The following is a 7,203-nucleotide window of genomic DNA, read 5'->3' as shown; positions in this document are numbered from 1 at the left end:
GAACCAATTGTTGGTCACCGGCTTCCATGGGACTGCATCTCCTTACGATGCTCCACCGCCTTGTGGATCAGACCTTCAGGTCGAAGGCCTCAGGTGTGGCCCCCTTAGAAATCCACCTGCTTCGGTTTGGGCACCCGCGCAGTATCACAGCCCTCACACATATCGAATGAGATTTGTGTGGCGCATATGTATTTCGTGCCTCCTTGTACCAATATCTATGTGTTAAAATAAATAAATAAATAATAAAAGTACTTTAGGGAATATTATTAAAAAATCAGACTGAATTGAATGAATGCTTTCTTCTTCTGAGGGGTATTTCAACAACAAGCACAAAGTAGATATCCAATGTTCCCTGATCTGTATTCGGCTTAAAGAAGATAAAGCTTTCAAATATAAATTAAATACGTGATATTTTCCAAATTATATGCATATTATACAAACTATTTTACTCTGTGGAAGCTATTCGCTTTTGTTATAAGTTTCAACAACCGAATAAACAATCAACAATCTGAATCCACTATTAACCATTCTGGACCAATAGCTTATAGGGAATACTTCATTTAGCTCTTAATAGATATTATCAAACTTGAAAAGAAAAACAGTTCACAAATACCGGTACAAATGTAACTCAATTCAATTTATGCTTTTTTCTATCAATACATTATCAATATTGAAAATTTGCAAGTTTCGTTAGGCATTTTCTGTTGGGCTCGCTCGTTCTGGCTGTTTCGCAGAATATACTTCTCATTCCAAGCTTGGTTTTCTCCCAATAGTTCGTTGGGCTGGGACGCATTAATAGCTAGCTTGCTGGTCTTTGGCCATCGAGTCTTGTTCCTCGTTCGCAGATTAAGTGAACTCGTGATAGCTTCAAACCTAGCATTTTCAACTATAAATTACAATCTTCTCAGTATTAAATTCATATTTCTATTGATTTAATTTAATCTTACAAATAAAAATGTTTCCATTTTTTTGTTTTGTAACTACTTAGTTACTAACTTTTGAATCAATGGTACATCAGAATCTTATTGATGAACAACGTAATCAAGTGAGATGGCAGTCGAAATTAGGTGCTAATCCATTATCACCAGAAGAACGTGTAAAAATACTTGATTCACGTGAATTAGCATGGAAACAATATTATGTAAATTGATGTAATTTTTTTCACTGTACTATTTTTGATGAATGTTTGAATAGTAAATACTTTTTTACATAATCATTATGTATGAGAGAGCCTAATGGTTCAGCCTGTTATGTCCTGATAAGCATAATGAATGATAACTTTAGGGATCCATTGATAGACCAATACTATACGTAGATATTTATCGTATAATTGTTAACTAACTGAACTATTCATATTCATATCCCTCCTATTACGAAATTTATTTGACATATGAACTATTATTCTACGATTTATTATTCTTGGATTATGATCTGTCAATTAATTACTACCTCCCACATTCCCTGTCACATTTGGTTAAGTCTCACTGGTCTAGTGGTTAAGTGCTCACGCGCGAAACCAGTAGGTCCTGCGTTCGAATCTCGCAGGGGGCCAGGTCGTGGATGCGCACTGCTAAGGAGTCCCACAATAGGACGAAACGGTTGGTCAGTGCTTCCAGGTTTCCCATAGTGGTCTAGCTTCAAAGAACTCATGATCTTAACCATTGAAATTCTTGTACAAATGTTATTTTCCATTTTATGGTACGATATGGTCTGTCTGGTTGGTATATAAACCCAGTATGCTTGAAATAAATGATTGGTGTTCTGGATATAACTGACTGAGCTAAGCAGGACCGATACGTAATCTAGACTGGTCACACGGGTTTTATGCATCATTGGTTCTGTCGATAATTCACTGCTCTGTAATTGGCAGTATCATTACGTATACATTAACAAGGCATACAGGCCACAAGTTATAACATATCCTCTTTTAAATACATAACCACTGGTAATATATTGAAAACCAGTCTCATTATCTCAACTTATACTCTGTCTACATTATATTAAGTTGATAAATGGGGAAATGCACATCTTACGTTTAGATTCCAATAACTATAATCTATTGTAACGATGTTTATAGAATCCCATAATTTATATCTCAATAACTTAGTTTACTCTAAATGTTAATGGGAGCTGGAATGTAGGTAGTAATAGTCAAGATAATTCTTATTCAATATAATATCGGTTAATTGAACCCCAATTAGTGTTACATGTAAAGTGGGTTTATGACTCTGTTCTTTTTTGTGTTTTTTCGTGATAATATTTCCACTAGTCTCCTTAATTTATTCGCCACTGTCTACAAAGTCCGCTTAAGCTTTCACTATCCAAATGGATGGTGTTCAATATGTTTTAACATTAAAATTTATAACTCACTTGGTTATATTAGTGATATACTAAAATCAAAGTCACCATAACTAAAACACTTTTTGAAGGAGGTGGTCGATGAATATGTATTGCACATATTCAAACACCGTCTATCTCGACGAAATTTTAGCTAGTGTAGTAGAGAGTTTACAGATGGACAATTATTGACGAATGTTCACTTTCGATGAGTACTCTGACCAGGGCTACTCAATAAATGAAATCATTGTAATAGGTATAACATTCAACTACTAAATTGACAGATCTACCACGATGGATGACTATACAGAATTCAAAGGTAAAGTGTATATATACTAGATTAAGATCTATTTTAGTTTGTATAACCAATATGTATTCAATGAAAACTCAATTGTATGTACCATTTTATATTATTTTGAAAAAACAAACAAGACAAAATGTACACATCCAGAAGTTTTGGAAACTTGCAAATATCAGCTATCAATACCAGCTTCACCAGCTAACTTCAAATTGAGTAAAGATCATCATATATTATCTGAATTTCGTCCATATCGTCCAGTGGAACCATTCAAGAAATCTTTCATTACAGGATCAGAAGTTCCTCTTGAACCAAAATTTCAATTAGTTGAATTTACTAAGGCAAAATGGTTACATAAATGTGATATGATTGAAAAATTTCGTTCAATGGTATCAAGTATTATTATTAATCGAAGAATGATTAAACGATTAAAAAAATTAAAACAAACAATAATTGATGATAAGGAAACAGGTATCTCATTTCTTTCTATTACGTAATCTTACATTTATCTTCTATATAATTAGAATTTCTTTCCATGGATATTACAATATAATCAAATAAATTGATAATATCAATAGTTGAAATCATGAGTCAATTGAAGCTAGACCACCACGGAAAACCTGGAAGCACTGGACGGCCGTTTTGTCCCCCCAGATTCCAACCCAGGACCTATCAGTCTCGCGCGCGGACGCTTAACCTACTGAATCACTGAGTCGGCAGCCAACGGTGTTAATGTCTATCTTCAACCAATCCACGAAGTTGCGCCACCGTACACCATTGTCTTCAGTGAGTTGATATCTCACAACAGACCTGGTTGAACTGAACTGGAGTCCCATATTAGGACCAAACGGCCATCCAGTGCTTCCAGGTTTTCTATGGTGGTCTGACTTCAATTGACTAATGATTTCAACTATTGAACTTTCTAAAAATCACAAAACAACTTTCGAAAATTGGTAATCCTATAAATTATGGGTTACGTAATAATTTAGAGGGAATAAAAGTACTCACGTGTTATTCAATAGTGAATACAGTTCATTAGTTCAATAGTTTATTTGCAAAACCTCTAAAACGATCGGTTTTGGAGTTTTATTTTATCTATGATAACTTTACGATCATAACTACAATCAAATTATCAACATGGTTGTCATAGGTGATTATCATATGAACGTTTTAGATACACTGATTTGTTCTCATAAAATGATTAGTGAATAGATAAAGAGTACATCTTAGCATGTGATTCTACACTATTACAAATCAGTGGTTTAGTGTTCTGTGCACGACAAACTTAGCAACTGGTTAGTAAGCTCAAATGCTTCTTCACTAATCTTAGTTTTTGATAAATAGATAATGTCTCGACTTATATTCTGTACAGACTAAAACTAGAAATTATTTCTAAGGAACCAAAAGCTAGATTATACAGTGTAGACTAGATTTCAAAACGTTGTTAAAGAAATAAAAACTAACTCAATCAGTAAGATCAAATATAAATATATTTGAATAACTATCAACTTCTGTTTCAAGCAGATGAATTCATGGTAAAATTTCAGTTACACCAAACCAAGGGTATCCAAATATTCAACATGATAATTCTCTTCAATAAATGTGACCATACTTTAGTTGTGTAAATGTTTGACAAGATTTATGTCCTGACTTAGCCTTTAGAGCACATCACGAAAACTCCATTGTCTTATAGTAAATAGATGAAACAGACAGATCACATAACAACAATAATCCTCAGATATCTTGAATATTGAAGGATAGTTGAAATCTGTTTACAGGTGCATAGTTTTCACTACCTGATTAAATGATCTACTTTTATTTACTATAGATCATCTACACTTTATTTTGACTTAATACGCAATTTTGATGATCCGCTCAATGTATTATTCTGTTAAGAAAATTCACATATTTGTTTCTTACAGGATCCAACAATACTCGTCCTCATTTTCGAGTATTGTCTAGATGATATTCTGAATTCTGTAAGAACAATAGTTATGATTATTTAAAAATCCAAATCCTAAATTTCTGAATAGTGGCACCATAACTCATAAGTGCTGTTTATATATAGTTAGTAACTTAGAGACCAAATACTGACTTGTGTATTTGACGCTAAAAGGTCGTGATTACTACTAGGCTTCTATCATCAGTATGAGTAGAGTGGTTTGAACCTACAGACCAATAATAAAAATTTACCTGCTAAGCCACCATGTTGGACAAACATATATAATAGTTGAATACGTTAACCATTTCGACCATTATTACTGGAACGAAAATGGATTCATAAAAGGAACCAATGGCATAGTGTTATTACAGGTATGAAATGGATCCAAACTGTAAACGTAACTATTCAGAATGTAGAGCTTCATAATCAGTTTGTCAACTTTATTTGTTTATCTACGTTAGAGAAAGTTTATTAGCATTAGATCATAGATCAGACTACTAAGAGCTGAATAAATATTTAAAGAGATATCTGACATATTAATCAGTCATATTTCAATAACAAATGAATAACTGTTCAATGCATTGGCATGATGAATGCACTTGTGTCTAACTATTTCTTCATCCTACTAAATATTTTCAGTATCAAAACATGTAACAAACGAAAAATATCCATACAATATTGGAAATTCAATTCAATCCCTTGGGAAATCGGATTGTGGAACTAAATTATTTCATCATCAAGTTTGGTCAGAACGTGATTTACTCTGTAATCAGCAATTGACAAAAACAAATCATACACCACCAGTATCAAACAGTAGTCTAATTCAATCTACACATCTACTACCGATAACATGTACATATAATTATAGTCAGCTATTGAAAACATTTACAACACCGAAACATTATTGGCCTTTATTTGATATGCCTGTTACACTAGATCAATATGAAATGAAATACACAGATAAATTTGATTTAAATCTTGCTACGGATTATGCTAAATTAATACCGATGGATATAAATTATGCAGAATTATTACCTATACAACAACAAAAACCACATAATCGATTGTCATCAACCTCACAGGTAATAATTAATGTAAAGATTTTAATTGTTGAGATCATGAGTCAATTTAAGTCAGACCACCATAGAAAACCTAGAAGCACAGCAGTGCGCATCCACGACCCGCCTCGCGAGATTTGAACCCAGGACTTATCAGTCTCGCGCGCAAGCGCTTAATCACTGGAACACTGAACTGGCCGGCATCCGACGGTGTTAATGTCTAACTTCACCTAATCTACGAATTTAAGGGACACATCCACCATTGTCTTCATTGAGTTACTATCTCACAAAAGACCTGGTTGAACTTCACTGGTTACTACTTCTCACTAGAACTCCAAGAAATACCTCTTGAAGTCAGTCACTAGTGAGCATACGTCCTGGGTTTGAATCTAACGAGGTGGGATCGTGGATTCGCACTGATGAAGAGTTCCACATTAGGACGAGACGGCCATCCTCTGTTTCCGAGTTTTCCACGGTGGTCTAGCTTCAATTGACTCATGATCCCAACTATTAAAATCACTATAATATCCACAAAACCCCTTCTGAAATTATTGTAGAGCTTAAAATTACAAACTAATTATAATCAGTCTGTTATGATATTCGTCGATCTTTTGTTGTTGGTGGTGGTGGTTAATTTCATTCAATGAATAAAAGTGAATATTTGGATCGATAATCATTCTAATGAAATAATCAACTTAATTATACTGAAGAGCCACCAATTAATAAGTGTTATATTTGTCTAGTCATCAGTACTGATCAAATCCTAACTCAAGAGTTGATCGATGTAGTTACTCATCTAAGTGACTTAACAACATTTTCACTATACATTGGTGTTCAGTGACTGAAGTTAGTCAACACGAAAATCATTTGATCCACATGTTTAATAGTGAAGAAGTACTACAATTGAAAAATGTTTCTTATTATTTATGATTATAATATCGGCATGTTATGGGTCTACTCAAGTTCTTTTTTACATTAGACTACTAGAAAATGGTTTATAAACCCCTGAGTCCGACTAAAGCTGAAACTCCTAATCACTAAATGACAATTTCATTGTTTAAACTTAACGTACTGGCTTTGATTTTAAATGGAAATGTTGTAAATTTTTCATCCTAACAATACCATTAGCCTTGGGAAAGTTAAAAAAGATACAGAAAGAGACGGAGTTAAGGTTCTGTTTTGTAAAAAGAACTGAAAGCGTGATGAGAAATAGAATCTTATTATATTTTCGAGTATAAATGTCCGCCAGTGGATAATTTAAACGTTTAAAGCTATCAGTCTGTCGAAATGTATTAAACGTAACCAGGAGTGTATTTATGTAGTTTAAAATTCAACGGATGAGCCTTTTTCGAATTCAGTTCGTTAGCGAGTTGAAAAGTGTTCATGAATATTTTGTGCTAGCCTTCGGTAGACTTTTGTAGCTTCTTAACAGAGATGGACGTCAGTAAGAAATATAAAAAATAGTTTTTCATTACAAATTGATCTCCATAGTTGTCAGCATTGTACAAGGAAGTAGGTATCACGAATGTCATTCGATGATTGTCACGCTATATTACTAATTGATTGAA

This window comes from Schistosoma haematobium, chromosome 7 (assembly GCF_000699445.3).
Source record: "Schistosoma haematobium chromosome 7, whole genome shotgun sequence".
NCBI classification, from domain to species: Eukaryota; Metazoa; Platyhelminthes; class Trematoda; order Strigeidida; family Schistosomatidae; genus Schistosoma; species Schistosoma haematobium.
Note: the sequence above shows the minus strand (reverse complement) of the source record.